Source organism: Rhinolophus sinicus, chromosome 2, assembly GCF_057876585.1.
Source record: "Rhinolophus sinicus isolate RSI-liver-muscle chromosome 2, RSI-T2T, whole genome shotgun sequence".
In the NCBI taxonomy this organism is placed as follows: domain Eukaryota; kingdom Metazoa; phylum Chordata; class Mammalia; order Chiroptera; family Rhinolophidae; genus Rhinolophus; species Rhinolophus sinicus.
The window spans coordinates 92,731,974-92,751,112 of record NC_142502.1 but is presented as its reverse complement, the minus strand read 5'-3'; the positions used below and the strand labels follow the sequence as shown (position 1 = coordinate 92,751,112).

Below are 19,139 nucleotides of genomic sequence, written 5' to 3'. Positions count from 1 at the left end.
CACTGTGCCTGGCTTTGAATCCCAGCTGTGCGATTTACCAGCTGTGTGACCTTGGGCAAGTTATTTAAATTCTATGTGCCTCAGTTTCCTTATCTGTCAAAGGTAGAAGAAAATACTGTGATGATCAAATGTCATGTTATAGGCAAATGTCTTAACACCTTGCACATAACAAGAGTTAGGTAAACGTTACCTATTAATACAAATGTGATCTACCGAAAAGAGATCTGCCAGATAACACACTCAGAACCATGACGAAGAATAAAAATAAGGTAAACTTAACGATTCCTTTTCTCCCAATGGTCAGTTGAAGACCTGGCTGGGATATAGGATCCATCCATCTTGCCATCCTTAGGATGGAAGTACCCTTGCAGGGTCTTTTAGTTCAAGCTCTTCCTAATGATATTCTGAAAAGCTACTGAATACCTGTCTCATTAAAGACGACAAAAGAATTTTCATTGCCCCTGCTTACAAATGGCCCTGCATTTAAAGATGAACATTAAAAACAATAACAACCAGCGGTCATTCTCATTCATGGACTGCAAGCTCGACGGATGCCATAATGATCTTTAGCAAAGACGCAAAGACTAGACTATACAAAGAATGAAAGAACTGGCAGAAATTTGGCGGATCATTTTGCCCAACCCCTTAATGATGTAAAGTAGGACACTGAAGCCAAAGTGACTAAGGGAAGGTACAGTCTCTCATGGGAAATCACAGCCACCCCGGGACGAAAGCCCAGCTCCTCTGCTTTCCCCACTCTGCATGCAGCAGTGTTCTCTCCGTACCATGCTGGCTGTCAGGGAATAGTCATCACGATAGTCATAACAATCACAGCAAACACTTACTGGGCACTCTGATGGACTATACATTTTTCTACACATTTTATTAAAATAGGGAAACTTTATTAAAATTTTAAATAAGAGGAGGACAGTGAATTGTACACAGAAAAAAAAAATGCCCTCTCTTTTAAAGGACACCCAAGGTTGGCAATGCTCTTATGACAGCCTTTACTTCTGGGCGTCCTAGATCTCAGCCCATAAGCTATACTTCATGCCCACACGCTATAAAATTATCCTCTCGTCTCTTTGCATCAGATCTCATTGTTCTCTCTTTCAGTGCTCCAAAACCTTACCAGGAATTCATCAGAAGCAATACTAAAGAGCTATGGATACGTACATCATCATATATCACCTCCCCTCTGAGTTTCTGCATTTAATGAGGCTTTCCTTTTCTTCATATAAAAGAGTAACTAAAGCAGTCATTTTACACCAACTTGGAGACCTTTCAGCCAGAAGCCTTTTAAGTCCTAATACACTGTCTTTCTCTTCTCTGCTTAGGTGGAGCTGGTACTACTTCCTAGCCTGCATTCACAAATCGCTATGATGACGATGAGAAAATAATTATAAACCATGGATGATGTGCACACACCACTGTCAATTATCAGAATTAGGACAAAGAGGGACAAAGAATCCAAAGGTACGTGGACTGGCAGGGCCTGTCAGAAGAGACCCACAGCAATACAGAGTTTCACCCAAGGTCAAACTGTAACCTTCCCAGATGGCATTTACAGGTTGAAAGGAAATGTCAATGCCTTATTTTAATAAAGACTTAGGCAGGCCTGGTGGGTGGAGGAGCATTTTTTGAGAGAACAGTTCTCATTATGTAGTGCAGAGGAGTTCAGTTTGCTCATATTTGAAAAATGTACACAGCACTTGTTTTAGGGGGAAAAAAATGATACTGCCATTCTTCCCAATGTTTGACTTAAATGTTTTTTTATGGTAATGGTACTTAAATAGGTACAAACATAAAACTAATTTCTCATAGTTTTAACTCCTTTCTAAAACGATCAAATTCCAACTAAATATTCTAACCAAATGCAAATGAAATTTGAAAACCAATTCACACTAAGAGCGTTGACTTAATATTCAGATGATGATGTTTTGGTAGAAGTAACGCCTCACTCTCATTATGACTCTGATACTGAAAACTCCAACAACACAGGTGTTCTGGAGTTCAGAATGTTCCTACATCCTACCCGGTAGTGGGACCTTCCTCCCACGTTTCTTCATTCACAGCAAAATTAAACATTACTGGATCAGTGCTCCACGCCATCACATGGCTTTCACATAAGGCAAATTACATAATAAGGCCACCAGTTCATTCCCATAAATCCATAGCAACTAAAGTAGTAGAGGCACCAACTTGATTGGAAATAAAAAACACATATTCAGCACCAAAATCGTATGGCAGTATTATTCATTATAAGGTGGTCCTCTAGATGATCCAGAGTATGTTAATAGTACTTTAGATTATCACTGAAGTGAAAAAACCACAAAATTTAAACATTACCATATAGAAGTCCTATGCCCCTCTCCAATGAGTGCCCCTGCAAATCCCACATGGACAAAGAGTGTGGGGCTGTGGAGGCAACAAGATCATTAGTGAGTCCTGGCTCTACCACTTATTACCTGTAACTCAACTTCCCTGTTACTCAGCTTCCCCGAGCCTCAGTCTCCTCACCTAAATGAACTAGGGATAAAAACAGAACTACCTCACAGAGTCGCTGAGAGGACTACGTATGATAACATGTGGAAAGTACTTAGCCCAACGCCTGGTATTTAATTGGTGCTCAATAAATAGCCACAATTATTCCTGATCAGTTGCTTTACATCCAAGGTCTGCCAAAGAGGGAACGGTGCACTTTCTTACTAAAACCGAAGCATTTCAAAATAATGTGTGTTTGAGACAGAAGCCTTTAATAGGTCTGCCTGAGGAAAGTTCAGACATTGCTACCAGTCATGTTTGTGCTTTGGCATATAACAGAGATGTGGCACTAGATCATATTCTGAGAAGAGGCCTTTTGACACATAAAGTGAAAGTAGACAAACGTCTTATGGAGTTATTGTTATAGTTAGCAATTGTGAGAGGAGAACGAAGGCTTTCAAAGACATTTGAAGGTGTTGAAATCTTCAATCTTGTGCTTCTCAATTACTTAGAATGGATATAGTAATCCGTTCATTTTACCACTGACTGAGTACCCACCATATGCAAGTCATTGTGACCTGCAGCAGGGATCACAGGGATGAATGAGTACACACGGTCTTCATCCTCCAGGCACTTACCAGCCAGAGGAGGTGGAGGTAAAGAAGTAAGAAGCTTAAAGTCTACTGGACTCTAATTTCACTAAACACAGAGACTATGTTCTTCCATTTTTTATACCTTAGTTGCCATCACAATACCTGGTGCATAGTAGGGAGGGAAGGAAGGAAGGAAGGAAGGAAGGAAGGAAGGAAGGAAGGAAAAGGAGAGAGGAAAGGAAGGAAGGAAGAAGGGAGGGAAGGAGGGAGAGAGGGAGGGGGAAGGAAGGAAGAAGAAAGGGGGGAGAGAGAAAGAAAGAAGAAAGAAAAAAAGGAAGGAAGGAAGGAAGGAAGGAAGGAAGGAAGGAAGGAAGGAAAGAAAGAAAGAGAACTATATGAATGAATGAGATATAAAGGTTAGACTATGTGCCATAAAAACAGGTTCAAAAAAAAAAAAAGAAAGAATGATGGTTCTTTTGAGAGATCAGGGATTGAGGAAATCTTGAAAAAAATGGAAATTGAAGGAAGACTAGAATTTAAATAAGCAGAGATAGGAGGATGTCCAATTATAATTTTATACAATCGCAATGTGCTTTAAATTAGTTCTCACTAATAAAACAATTCTCATGCTGATTATTATTATGTATAACATTTCTATAACATTCTGTATCTGTAAATTGCAGGCAACTGCTTATTAGTTTGTTATTTATTATAAGGTCTTTTGATTTACTTATAAACAACTTGGTGGTTAATTATTTATTATAATAGGAAACTGAAGAAATAATATCTGGTCTCTAGCAGCCATGCTTCAATTATTGCTATTTGTCTCCTGGGGCTCTCTAATAAGTAGCCATAAAAAGTCAATTTGCAATTAGGAATAAAAAGGTTTATATTTGGCAGCGTTTATACCGACATGATTGACAATAGATATGAGTGACAGAAACTCTACAAATGTAAGAAGAATAACCTCATCACGGTATTAGCATATTGTCTCAAAAACAAACCATTATCAATCCTAGGATGAGAAAAGAGGTATAGGAATGGTTTTTAAAACAATGATTAGGATACTATAAAGGCTGCATAGAAATCTCTCAATAGTAGAAACTCAAAAGCAAAAAGAGACATAATTTTATTGATACTTTTGGAAAACCACTAAAAGGACTTGCCTGATCAAAACAGGAATAATTAAAACTGAATAAAAATAAAACTATTATCTCAGCGATGATCTCACACCAAACTAGGTAATGAACTATTTCTACTGCATGTTTTTAAACCTAGATGACCTTCAATGACTACCAGTCATTTTTTAAATTTTTTTAATAATGAAGATTTTTAATATTAAAACAATTGTCCTTTAGGTCAGTGCTTATAGTCTACTATCTGAACATCACTCCCTCTTCTGCAACAATATCTATAAATTTATCTATTTGCTTGTCCATTCTTTTGGAAGGAAGAAGTACTAGGTTGGTGCAAAAGTAATTGCAGTTTAAAAGGTTAAAAATAATTGCAAAAACCGCAATTACTTTTGCACCAACCTAATATGTATTATTTTAGCTTTTTAAAGTCTTCTGATCACTGAGATTAGGGTGTCTGAGAAGATAAATAGGGACAGATTCTAAAGGGAAAGTCCTCAAACAGAGTCAGGGAGGATCTGCCATGACCTGGAATCGCTCTTCTGAAAACGGAATAATTCAGAGAGCTAATGGTTGATGGGGGTGGGGTAGAAAAGTTGCTGACATGATCAGCTGGGAAATCAACCCACCATGTCAGACTCCCAAGTACACAGAAAGAGTCCCCAAACACCAGCTAGGGAAAGGTCTCTGATGTTTATTATTCCTTTGATTTTCTTTCCTATAAGAGATGCCCTTGAAATTTACACTGTAATAAAAATACCTAGGATTGGTTTACATGACTACCCATGAAGGTACTTCTTGCTTTGTTCAGATAAAATAACCTTCTCATAGTATCATAGCTTGGCTTGAATTGTAAGTCAATAGCCAGGTATGGTCGTGAGGACATCTGAATGGTTGAGCCAGGAGGAAGAGGTTAAATAAAAGGTGAGAAGAAACACTGACAGCATGGTACTATGTGTGAGCCTTCTCACCCAAGACAGAAGCCTTTGCGATAAGTATAGTTATACTTAAATGTGACATTTTAAAAGCAATTTTAAAGAATAAAACTAGAAGCCTCATGAAGAGCTAGTACATTTGGAGATTTCCACATTTGGAGACCCTGAAGGTCATTTTATGAATAACTCAGAGTCATTCGCTAGAGCGCGTGCCCTTGTGGCCTCCTGGGAACTATCCAGGTTAATTTAAAAAAAAAGGATGACAGAGCAAAGCATCACACATGCATGCGGATTTTCTCACATGCCCCATGGCCTGTCCCGTTAACTATTTCACTAGCACATAACTGATCCTATTTAGAGCCATCCTAAGTTTCTTAATATCCTCAGTTTCCAGTTAATGGTTTGAGGAGTTTTCATAGAGCCTAAAGGAAGTGATTACGTGCTTGAATCCAAAAGTAATTTGGATTCTGGGGGGGGGGGGGGGGGGGAGAGTCAACGGCAGCAGTTCAGGTTTATCATTTATCTCACCTCCACCTGGAAACAACCTTTCCAAATCGGCCTGCACACATGCGGAGGCTGTGAAAACCTTCCAGACCTTTTGGAATGATACCGGACATCCCAGCATGGTTGCAAACCAGAATGAGATGGCGATACCCTCTCCCCGTCCATGTTATGTTCAGGAGGTCAAAACCAAACCGAGCCCCAGGTTGTAAGCCAAGAACCCCCACGGGATCGCCATGAGCTGTGGCACTTAGATACAAGGTCAGAAGGTACACCTTGAAAATCTGACCAAGCAAATATTTCAATTCAGAGTTTCACCTAAATGTCACCTTGTCAAATTTTTAAGTTTAATGCAAACAACAGTTGTATGTGGAACAGAAATCACCAAGAGACAGAATAATAAGAAAACAAAGGATACAAAATAAGTATATTTCTGATATGTCAGTTGCTGAATATCTTCCCTGACCAAAATTTAACCTTTTTATAATAAATGGTTGTCTGCACATCATAAAATATCGAATGAATATCATTAATGCCTATGGCAGGAAGAAATGAACATATTCATGAATTAGTACTTTGCTTTCACTTGTCTTGTCAAGGCTGAGATTTTGGTCTTGAGCAAATACAATTTTCTTTGAACTACCTTTAACTGATATGGTAGTTATACCACATCATCCTCTATATCAGAATTTATGATGATACCTGTAATCAAATAAATAATTTCTTTCTGGACTAATTATTAAACCTCAAAAAAGAGGTACAAATTAGACTTTGATTTGTCCTAGCCCGACTCCATTACCGGGCTTTTATCTTTAACAGCTAGAGAAGTCAAAATAAAAAATAAATTATATTAATTTAGTCTGTCTCTCAGATAATTTTATGGGGGGAAATAATTCAAATTGGCTGTTTACCTCAACAAGTTGGTCAATATAATCAACTTAGCTGATGGTAGCCTAATAGCGAATGCATTGACTTTTTTTGAAAGGTTAACTTAATTAGTCCTCACATTAAAATTCTAGAATAATGACCATGTAAGTGATTTTTAAGGAGGTGCGAATTGATAATCCTAATTATTTATTCAAGGTGGTTTACTCTGCATTGCATCTCATTTTGTAGAAGGTAAAAAAGGCATACCTGTCTGAGGCATGCCCGAGTGGACTGTCAACAGTAGAAGGGGAACCAGTCAGAACCAACTGAAACAACAACAGAACTAATGCAAATAAGCACACATACTTGCTGTTAATATTTTTCTGGATTTGAATGGCAAATGGAACCAGTTCTCACTTAAGCAGAGGTTGCTTTATACTATTTAGTGTAAGGCAGCTTTAGTAGCTGCAGTGATAGCTGCCACCCCACACAGCCCACAGACGGTATGGTATCCCAGGCCTCAGGTAACAGAACCGCCAGAAGAAAAGCTAATCCACTGAAGTCAACTCACCGACAAACACTCATTTGTACATGTGAAATCTACCCGATCCCCATCCTCAAGTCCCACAAAGAGAGCTCAGCCTCCTTGAAGCAATTGCTAAGCAGGAACATTTCCACAGTGGGGTTATCTCTGGAAAGCACTAATACCACCCACCCTTTATGGCTAAGTACAAAACGAGTATTTAGAAGCAGGGTGGAGGTAAGATGTGCATTCTCATGCAGTGCTTGGAGGACTGTTAATTAGTACAGTCTCCTGGAAAAACAATTAAAAATGTAAAAATACAGAGAAAGCCTTGAGAAGATTCATCTATTGAGCCAATACTTCTACTTCTAGAAAACCATCCTAAGAAAATGACCTAAAACACAGAAAAAAAATCATGATCAAAGATGTTCATCAAAGTAAGATGTATGATATTTTGGACAATTGGGAACCATCTAAATGTCCAACAAAAGGGGAGAAGGCAAATGAATTTGGTAAAAATCATACAAGTATATGAGAATGCTATGCAGCTACTGAAAACATTGTCCATAGAGATCATTGACTTTACATGAAAAGTGATTTCAAATGCTTGGTGAAATACACAGGCTGCAAACTTCTATACAGTATGATCCTAATTGTATAAAAATATGCATATTAAAAAAGACAAAGGAAATACACCAAAATGTTAATAGTAATTATTTGCTCATGGTAATACATGCAATTTGAATTTTCTCTTTTTATACTGTTCTGTGTTTCCTAAAGATTTTACATAAAGCACATACATCCAAGAAAAAGAAGCCATTCAAAACATCCGGGCAGAGGGTCCCCAGTTTTCCCAGCAGAGACTGGGGAACGTGGCTAGCCTTCGTGAGCAGATTCCACGCCCAAGCTGTCGCTCACACTTGACATAAAGCCTGGGGATGACTTCTTGCATTCCCCATCACGCCTTTGCCACCTTCCCCAGCCTTGGCTCTGACTCTCAGCCTTCGCTGTTTATAAACAGCCCTCTGGCAGTTACCTCTTCTCTGTAAGCCATGCTCTCCTGCCCGCTTCACCAGCAGGACCTACGGTAGCTCCATGACCTGGCCAGCCTCCTCCTGGCTCAGCCTAGCGGAGTCTTGGTACTGACAACAAATAAATTACCCTTGAAAGAAACAGGTATCATAAAACAAACTACCAAAGAACAGGGCAAGGAAATACAGTTTTCCTAATGTCTTCCATACAAGCCTTTTATATACAATGGACCTCCCTCACATCCTCAATATCTGTGCAGAGCATTGCATTTTGTGACTGTGAATGCACAACTCACAGATCCGCAGCAGTTCACCCTCAAAAATTGTAAGGTGGGAGATCGAGTATTATACTAATTGTACAGATAAGAAAATTGCAACTCAGAGACCCAACACTGAGTGGCTTATTCCCCCTGACCTTCAGGGTGTGTTCTTCTGTAAATAGTCATCATAATACCCACATGGTAGAGCTGTCCTAAGGGTTAAATGAGATAACAGATGCTGAGCACCGTGTCTTGAACAGGGGCAGCATTCAACAAACGCCAGGTCCTTTGACTGTTAGGTCAAAGGGAAGCTCAAGGTTACATAGTTGGGAAGTGGCAGTGCCAGGACGGGAATCCAGGCCTTTTCATGCCAAGTGCATGCTTTTTATACTTTATTACCAACACTGTAAGAAGGCATGGCTTATGTCCTCAAAGAACTTACAATATTTTGTAGCTGGCATATCTCAACCACTTGAAACAAGAAAGCCATTATTCCCACAAAGAACTAACACAACCATAATAAAAACTAGGATATAGCTCTCAAACTATACAATTCTTTTGTCCAACAGCGACTGTTACAATACCTTCTTATGCATACCTCTCAAAGCTTAGGGCCCCATGTTTCATCCCTGTTTCAGCGAGTTGAGTATGGGGAAACCAGGTAAGAAAATAAATCTCTTTCCATCCTGACTATAGAATATATTTTCTGTGGGCATTCTGAAATGCAGGAAGTTTGAGTTGTTTTTGGAAACTTTTTTCTGACTTCTAGAAAGTATCATTCTCAATCACAAACTTTTTTTGTTTTAAGGGACAAAAAGACAGCTTCAGTGGAGTTTAAGACTGTTTCCATCTTTCAAAACAAAATCCTCAACTTGATTAATTACTTGAACCTAAAGCATATGACATGTGGCAGTGGATAACACAAGAAAAAAGACACAACGAGAGGGAATATTTTAGAGGCAGAGAGAGTTCTTCATGATGCTAGAAGCAGAGCGTGCACACAGACACACACAAGGTAGGAAATTTTTCTGTCTCCTGTGTATTCAACGTCATCATAGCGAAATCCAGGACCAGCAACCCTAGGCATTGCTATTTCTATACCGCAATCTTCACCTCTTTATCAGCTGACAAAAAGAATTTAAAACTGTGTTGTGCAATGTTGAAGCTTCTTTATATCTAAGAGGATAATTTATTAATACTTGAAATTCACATGTTAAAAGATATTTAATGTCCTGTGTGTTTTTGTTTTTTTTTATATAGTTCCACTGTACACTGCTTTCTAAGGTGAATAGGTAAATGATGCCCTCGAACAGGTAGCCCTCAGCAAAACTGTGAAGCAAGGGAGACGTTTTTCTTCAGAAACACTCCACCTCCCTTTTCTGCATGTCTGTTCCTCTCGGGGCCTGGGGTGAGGCCCCCTATTTACTGAGCACCTTCAGTGAGGCACACTTCTCTGTGGCGCATGCTTTACAGTGTCTGTTTCACTCCTTACAACACGTGTATCAATCCCCCTAATTATTCAGAGACGAGGAAGCTAAGTCTCAGAGAATGTGTGACACATCTACAACAAAGAAACTGATCTGTGAGTACGGATCTTCCTCCACTTGAGTGTTCATCCAGTTTCTACCCAAACTGGGCTCCCCCAACAGCAGAAACCCTCAGCAGCAGCTGCCCTGGGCTCGTTTACATCAAGCTGCTAAGGACAGGCCACCATTGGAGTTAATCCCTCTTAGAAGTGTTCTGATTCGACAAGTGACTAGGCAGGCATGAGTTTAAACCAAATCAGTGGTGAAAATTGAGACCGGATGGGAGAACTTCAGAATGCTGAGCGTCTTTAGAGATCATCTCATTAACCTCTTCTCTGATTAACACACGGATTTAAAATAATGGAAGCGTGAGAGGGGACGTGACTTTGCAGAGGTCACATAACAAATCATGTGCCCAGGACTCCTGACTCAGTCCTGTGCTTTTAAGGCACCAGCCATGATATTCAGACACAGGGTCAAAAACACAGGCTGAGCTAAATGAAAATTATTTCAATGTTATTAATTCATGTTAGCGATCGAGAGTGCTGGTCAGACTGTCTGAGCTTGAACCCTGGGCACATCTCTTACGAATTGTGTGGCCTAGATAAGGTACCTTCTCTTTGCCTTGGGTTTCTTTTTTTTTTTTTTTTTTTTTTTTTTTTTTTTTTTTTTTAGCAATCAACCAAATAATTTTATTTATATATTTTTTTTTAGTGGAAGCTTTCATTTTATTTTATTTATTTTTTTATTATTATTTTTATCAATTATATAAGAATAACAATTGTGCCTCAGAGGTTATCGTGAGGATCAAAGGTGATAATCTATGTAGAATTCTAACTTCTTTGTGCTCAGCAGACACTGAATAAATGTTAGATATTACTATTATAATTAAAATTATTTTTACTATTATTACTACTACTACTTAAGATAAGTGACAGTTAATATTTTCACTTTGGGGGAGGACGGTAGAAAAAACTTCCTGCTATCAAATTCTCTCCCTCTTTTCCAAAGGCAGCCTGGACAGTCTCTGGGATGAAGGTAAGATGAGTAGAAAGTTAGCACCAGGAATGAAGAAATCACCTTGGAAAAATAAAATTGCCTACTGAACATTTTCATTTGATGTTCAAAGTCAAGATTCCCCATCTTTCTCAAACTATTCTTTCTTATTTACTTCCTCCCCCCCGCCCGTTTTATACAGATATGATTAATACATAACATTAGTTTTAGTTGTACAACATAACAATTTGATATATGTATATATTGCAAAATGATTACCACAATAAGTTAACATCAATTATCTCACAGTTACAATTTTTTTCTCCTCATGAGAACTTTTAAGATCTACTCTCTTAGCAACTTTCAATTATACAATACAGTATTGTTAACTATAGTTACATACTGTACATTAAATCCCCAGGACTTATCTTATAACTGAAAGTTTGTACCTCTTGACTACCTTCATCCATTTTGCCCACTCCCATCCCCCACCTCTGGCAACCACCAATCTGTTCTCTGTATCTATGAGTTGTTTTTCTTTTTTTAGATTCCACATATAAGTGAGATCATGCAATATTTGTCTTTCTCTGACCTATGCTAAGTGTAGCAAAATGCTCTCAAGGTCCATCCACGTTGTCACAAATGGCAGGATTTCCTTCTTTTTTATGGATGAATAATATTTCATTGTATATGTGTCTGTGTGTGTGTATATATTTCAAGTATTCATTAATAAATTACCCTCTTAGAGCCCAGAAATAAACCCATGCCTATATGGTCATTTAATCTATGACAATGGAAGCAAGAATTTACGGTGGGGTAAAGACAGTCTATTCAATAAATGGTGCTGGGAAACCTGGACAGACACATGCAAAAAAATGAAGCTGGACCACCTCCTTACACCATATACAAGAATAAATTCAAAATGCATTAAAGACTTAAATGTAAGAACTGAAACCATAAAACTCCTAGAAAAAAATATAGGAAGAAACTTTACAGACATTACCTGGAGTAAGATTTTTACCGATATATCCCCTCGGGCAAGGAAGTAAGAGAAAAAACAAACATGTGGGATTACATCAAACTAAAAAGTTTTTTCACAGCAAAGGAAACCATCAATAAAACAAAAAGGGATCCTACTGAATGGGAGAACATATTTGCCAATGATATATCCGATAAGGGGTTAATATCACAAATTTATAAAAAACTCACTCAACTTAATTCCAAAAAAACAAACAACCCAATTAAAAAATGGGCAGAGGACATGAAGAGACATTTTTCTAAAGAGGACATACAGATGGCAAACAGACATATGAAAAAATGCTCAACCTCACTAATCATTAGAGAAATGCAAATAAAAACCACAATGAGATACCACCTCACCCCAGTCAGAATGGCTATCATCAGTAAATCAACAAACAAGTGCTGGCGAGGATGTGGAGAAAAGGGAACCCTCGTGCACTGTTGGTGGGATTACAGATTGGTGCAGTCACGATGGAAAACAGTATGGAGGTATCTCAAAAAACTGAAAATGACCCAGCAAGTCCACTCCTAGGAATCTACCCAGAGAAATCCAAAACTCTAATTCAAAAAAATGTATGCACCCCTATGTTTATTGCAGCACTATACACAATAGCCAAGACATGGAAACAACCAAAATGCCCATCGGTAGACAGCTGGATTAAGAAACTGTGGTACATTTATACAATGGAGTATTACGCAGCCATAAAGAAGAACGAAATCTTACCATTTGCAACAACATGGATAGACCTAGAGAACATTATGCTAAGTGAAATAAGTCAGACAGAGAAAGACAAATCCCATATGATCTCACTTATATATGAAATCTAAAGAAAAGAATAAATGAATGAACTAATCAGAAACAATCTCAGAGACACAGAGGAAAAACTGAGGGTTGCTAGATGAGAGGGGGCGGTGCGGATAAGGGAGAAGATGAGGGGATTAGAAAGCACAATCGGAACCACAAGATTGCCACAGGGATATGAAAGTCAATTTGGAGAATGCAATCAATAATGTTGTAAAGACTTTGTAGGGAATCTGACGGATACTTGTCCCATTAGGGAAACCACCTCAGGGATGATGTAGATGCCTGATCACTACACTGTACACCTGAAGCTGAGCTGAACAATAATGAATGTCAACTACAATTATATATATATATATATATATATATATATAGTTACAAGAAGTGGAGTACAGCATTAGGAATAGAGACAGTGGAAATGTAATGGCTGTGTGCAATGTCAGAGGGGTAGTAGACGGGGGGAAAGGGGTTATCACTGTGTGAGGTGAATAAATGATAAATGTATATTACATTGTTTTGTTCACCTGAAACTAATAAAAAAATAAGGTCCCCTCTTAGATATAAATAAGTTTCAATATTTATATATTATATAAAATATATAAATATAAAAATAGGTAGGTAGGTAGATATTTATCTCCCATCTTCTTTATCCATTTATCCACTGATGAACACTTAAGTTGTTCCATGTCTTGGCTATTGTAAATAATGTGGCTACGAACACGAGAGTACAGATAGCTCTTCAAAACAGTGATTTTGTTTCCTTCAGATAAACACCCAGAAGTGGGATTGCTGGATCATATGGTAATTCTACATTTTAAATTGTTGAGGAATTGCCATGCTGTTTTCCATCATGGCTACACTCCTACCAACAGTGCACAGCATTTTCTTTCCGTCACAGCCTCACCAACACTTATCTCACTTTTTGTTTTGTTTTGTTTTGATAATAGCCTAATAAGTGTGAGGTGATATATTTCATTGTGGTTTTGATTTGCATTTCCCTAAGGATTAGTGATGTTGAGCACCTTCTCTCTCTCTTTTTTTTTTCAGTTATAGTTGATATTCAACATTATTTTACATTAGTTTCAGATGTGCAGCATAGTGGTTAGACATTTGTACAATTTATTCAGTGTTCCACTCCAAGTAGTCTGGTAATCACCTGGCACTATACATAGTTGTTGCAATGTTATTGACTATATTCTCTACGCTGTATTTACATCCCTGTGACTAATTTATAATTACCAATTTATACTTCTTAATCCCTTCACCTTTTTCACCCAGCCCCCCAAACCCTCCCCTCTGGCAACCATCAACCTGCTGTCTGTATCTATGAGTCTGTTTCTGTTTTGTTTGTTCGTTTATTTTGTTTAGATTCCACATACAAGTGAGATCATATGGAATCTGTCTTTCTCAGTCTAACTTATTTCACTTAGCATAATACCCTCTAGGTCCATCCATGTTGTTGCAAATGCTAAGATTTCATTTTTTTATGGCCGAGTAATATTCCATTATATATATATATCATAACTTCTTTATCCAATCGTCTATCGATGGTCACTTAGGTTGCTTTCATATCCTGGCTGTTGTAAACAGGAGCATCTTTTCATGTACCTGTTGGCCATTTGTACATCTTCTTTGGAAAAATATCTATTCAGCTTCTCTGCCCATTTTTAAAAGCAGATTATTTATTTTTTGTTATTGAATTGTATGGGTTCTTTACATATTTTGTTTATTAACCTTTTATCAGATATATGGTTTGCACATGTTTTTTCCCACTCCATGGACTGCCTTCTCATTTTGTTGATGGTTTTCTTTGCTGTGTAGAAGCTTTTTAATTTGATGTGTAGTCCCATTTGTTTATTTTGCTTTTGTTGGCATTGCTTGGCTGATAAACTTAAAAAAAAAAAAAAAAAAAAAAAAATCATTGCCAAGACCAATGCCAAGGAGATTATCCTCTATATTTTCTTCTAAGAGTTTTATGGTTTCAAGTCTTATGTTGAAGTCTTTAATTCACTTTGAGTTGATTTTTGTGTATGGTGTAAAATAGCGGCTAAGGTTCATTTTTTTGCACATGGCTGTCCAATTTTCCCAGCATCATTTATTAAAGAAACCAGACTTTTCCCACTGTATATTCTTGGCTCCTATGTCATAAATTAATTGACATAGATGCATGGGTTTATTTTTGGGCTCTTTCTTCTGTCCCATTGATCTTTGTATCTCTTTTTAATGCCAATGTCATACTGTTTTGATTACTGTAGCTTCATAACATAGTTTGAAATCAGGAAGTGTGATGCTTCTGGCTTTGTTGTTCTTTCTTAAGACTTCTTTTGGCTGTTCAGAGTCTTCTGGGGTTCCTTACAAATTTTAGGATTGTTTGTTCTAATCCTGTGAAAAATGCCATTGGAATTTTGACAGGGATTGCATTGAATCCATAGATTGCTTTGGGTAGTATGAACATTTTAAATACTAATTCTTCCAATCAATGAGCATAGAATATCTTTCCATTTATTTGTGCATTTGTCAATTTCTTTCATTAATGTTTTACAGTTTTTAGTGCACATGTCTTTAACTTCTTGGTTAAATTTATTCCTAGGTATTTTATTCTTTTTGATGCAATTATAAATGAGATTGGTTTCTTAATTCCTCTTTCTGGTAGTTCACCATTAGTGTATAGAAATGCAACTGGTTTTTGTGTATTGATTTGTATCCAACATTTTATTGAATTCATGTGTTAGTTCTAACAGTTTTTTCTGTGCAATCTTTAGGGTTTTCTGTATGTATTATCATGTCATCAGTAAATAGAGACAGTTTTACTTCTTCCTTTCTGGTTTGAATGCCTTTTAATTTTTTTCTTGCCTAAATGTTCTAGCTAAAATTTCCAATACTATGTTATATAAAGCGGCAAGAGTGGACATCCTTACCTTGCTCCTGATCTTAAAGGAACAATTTTCAGTTGAAATTCCCCATCTTTCTCAAACCTACTCATTCTTATTTCTTCCTAACTCAGTTAAAAGCCTAACCATATTTAGACATCTAGTCTTAACCTTCCACAGCACCACCCACTTGATGACCAGTGCCACTGATTCTCCCTCTTAAATGGCTCTCTCTAGATCTCGCTTCTCTTTCCTTATTCTACCTGGTTCAGGCACAATTATTATTATTATTTTTTTTTTTTTTTTTGCCTGACCACTGGAGTGGTCTAAAATCTGACCTCACTGCTCTTTGTAACCCTACCTACCCACTACTTTCATAGCCACTTTTGCAAAACACAAATTAAATTAAAGCATTTCTCCCATAAAGTCTACATGGTTTCTCCTCAACAGGGTATAATCACAACCCAGGTGAACTGGAACCCCCCCACTCCTGTCAAACTCTCCTGCCAATCCCTCACTTCAGAACACCTAGATATTCTTTGAACACGACCTTTCCTTCAACGTGGAATGCGTAGTCCCTTCAGTCCCTTCTGTGGAGAACTCCCAGGGCCTACCGGGATCTAGTCCAAATGAAGTTCTCTCCAGGCTCTTCCAGATTCTCTCCACTCACCTTTCCCTGAGCTCTCACTGAATTTGTTCCTGTATTTCCATCAAACACTCACCATGATGATCATTAACACTTTTTTTCTTATCCTTCTTTTTTGGTAAATTGATTTCTGAACGACAGGGGCCTCTTTCATTTAGTCTCTGGCACAGGGCCTCCACATTACATAGTATATGCTTAACAAACAACTGCTGAATAAACTAAGTGGATAGTACAGAAAATACAGGAAATGAGACCACAGCCACTATCAAAGTTGGTCTCAATAAAGCTAGTTTCTGCAACATACACGACTAACTGCAAACGATTACTCAAGCATTTTTTATTTTGTTCTTTTTTAAAGAGAGTGATGTCTACTTGCAAATGACAAAGCTCTCAAGCTCCCACTTATGCCTATTAAATGTTCATCAATGGTGAGAAAGCCATACTCGCCCCAATTTAGTTGGGTTCTGCACGACCTGCACACACAGGACACTTTGAAAGCTCTTGGCATCTGGAGCTTAAGTTGAGGATACTTTTCCCGACGCAGTGCTATGGACTGGACTCTGGTAAGTAGGTGCTTAATAAATGCAGATTTGCTTTGCCACAGATTTCAAAGCAAAGTGCAGCTCACATTTTAGACTAATTCACCTCAATGACTGATCATACTTAAGAAAATAGCTCTAAAGCTAAAGAAAATCAATGCGTAAACTGAAAAGCAGCCAACGGTACATTCCCCTGCTTTGTTCTACAGTCAGTGCTGACCTGCTTCTTGAGCCTTCCAACTTCTAGGTTTTTCCAGCTCTGCCGTGTCCCTGCAATGGAGGGGGCCGGTTAGCAAGTGTTGCCCTGAGTTTGTGATGCATTTGTCCTGTTTTGAAGTTGATGTAATATGTGTGAAAGTTGAGTTGCATTATTTAACATGTCCTACTTTTCCTAAAGCCTCAGCTCTGTACCATAGGTTAAGCGGGATTCTGGCTGAAGGAAGGGAGAAGTGTGGGCGGTAATGCTCCAGCATCCTTTCATTTCCAGTTGTGGGACTGTATGCTAAAGGGAGCCCAGCAACTTTTGCTGTTGCTAAAACGATACTTAAAAAAAAGCCTTGGCTTTTGAATACCCATTGAATACTTCTATCCCAATGTAGGAAATAGTTAAGATTCAAAGCATGCACTCTGCTATACAATTCATTTCGGGATAAGAAAAAGACTGCAGTGCCTTGGAGAATAAATCATTAACTAAAAGTCAAACCGAGACGCCCTGGAAACCAGTGAGACCAGGAGGCAGCAGACGGATCAGGTGGCGGAGATTTGCTTGTTCCCCCTGGTGACTTCTAGAGCAAAGCATCATCCCACAGGCAGGACGCACTGAGAACACTGTGCTCCCTTCTATTTCACTTTTCAAACTTGAAGTTATTTTTAGATGACCCAAGCCCGTTAATCCCAGGCAGGACAATTCCCGCTGCGCCTGAAAGCACCTTCCTCTTCCCCAGCACTTTTCCTTTAAGCACTGGGAAAGGAGTCTCTCCGTTCTTTCCTCTGCTCTCTGCATCCAGTCCACCTCCACTAACCACCAGTCCAAACCTCAGTCCTGGGGACCACAGGCGTCTTTATTATCCTCCACTTACGCACCTGCTGCTGCTACTAAGAAGGCGAAACCTGCAGCCACCAGGAACGGGAAAGGGGTTCCTGGAGACCCGCGCCTCCTATAAGAGAGACCTCTGCCCCCAGAGCTGCCTCGGGGACTGACGACTGGATCCGGAGACCACTCCCCACCCCCGCCGCTGCCCCTTGCCCACTCCTTCACCCAGCCGCGCTTGCCCGCCCCCTGCCACGGTCCCCGGGCACTGCCGGGTCGCCGCACGCAGCTTTGGCAGGACAGGGTGCAGGAGCGAGCGGGCCAGCGCGGTTACATAACCGACCTGCTGGGCGTACGCGATGCGCCGAAAGAGGCAGCGGCGGTGTGGCTCTGGCGGTCCGCGGGGGCCGGCGACTGCGGGCGCGGCGCTGCCGGCTCACCTGCCCGCGGGTGCGAGCGCACGTGGGGGCGGGCGCAGTGCCCGCTGGCTCGGGTGTGGGGCGTGCGCTGCGCGCCCCGCCTTCGTGTCTCCGGGTCTCCCGGTCCGTCAGTCCGTGGGTCTCTGCCTCCTGTCTGCTGCTCCCCACAACCTCCGCCGCGGTCACCCGGGACAAAGCGGCTCCGGGGAGGGGCCGAGCCCGCGGCTCTCGCAAGAGCCAGCGGAGATGGGCGCGCCCCCAGCTCCGACTCATCGAGCCAACCTCCAATCAGACCCCAGGAAACCGAAAGCCCCTGTCTGGCCTCCTCTCATCCCCTCCCCTCTGACCGGCGCTCTTCCCGGTCCCCCACGCACTCCGTTACCCGGGCTCCCACTCTGCCCTCAGCTGCTTACCGCCTCCTTTCCACTTGGGGTGCCCAGGAAAGAGTGAAGACCCTCAGCTCAGGAGTCTGTCCGCAAGAGTTCCGGCTTCAGCGGGGAGATGCTCCTCGGGGTTACAGCCGGGGTCGGGGGGCTTCTTGGGGATCGGAGTGGGGAGGGGGCCGATTCAGAAGCGCAGGGTGACTGGCCAAGAAGAAATTGGCCGAGAAGCAAAGTGGGTAGCGAGTACTGCCAGAGAGACACTTCTCATGAGCGGACTGAGCCCCCGACTCCCACTAACTGAGGAGTTGTCGGGAAGCCCCTAGAAGGTCCTCATAGGCGTTCGCGCCGGGTAAGCGCTGGCGTCCTCTGGCTGGAGCCCTGTGTCCGCCCCGCCCACGCGGCTGAAGGTGCCCCGCCGGCGTTCACAGTTTTTGCCAGGATTCACAGCCAGCAGACCCGGGAACAGAAGGGCTTCAAGGACTCCTATTGTGTGAGTCTGTGACACAAGGAATGGGAGGCTGGTATCATACAGTAAACGGTTGCATGTGAAACAGAATCTAGAATAGATCTGTTGTTCAACA

General features: G+C 40.2%; 1 protein-coding gene across 5 annotated transcripts in view; it reads right to left on the bottom strand.

Annotated features, from left to right (window-relative positions):
- RCAN2 (regulator of calcineurin 2) overlaps positions 1-18,926 on the bottom strand; it is a 247,656-nt gene extending 228,730 nt beyond the window's left edge. The window contains exons 1-2 of one of the 5 annotated variants that reach the window (XM_019734722.3): positions 18,589-18,916; positions 16,947-16,996 (exon numbers count right to left, since the gene is read on the bottom strand). The gene's annotated coding sequence lies outside the window, so the exon portion shown is untranslated. Of the gene's footprint in view, positions 1-16,946; positions 16,997-18,099; positions 18,413-18,588 lie in introns of those variants that run through there. The other 4 variants (XM_019734718.3, XM_019734719.3, XM_019734717.3 and 1 more) reach the window with 4 other exon arrangements.
- Between the last annotated feature and the right edge of the window lie 213 nt (positions 18,927-19,139).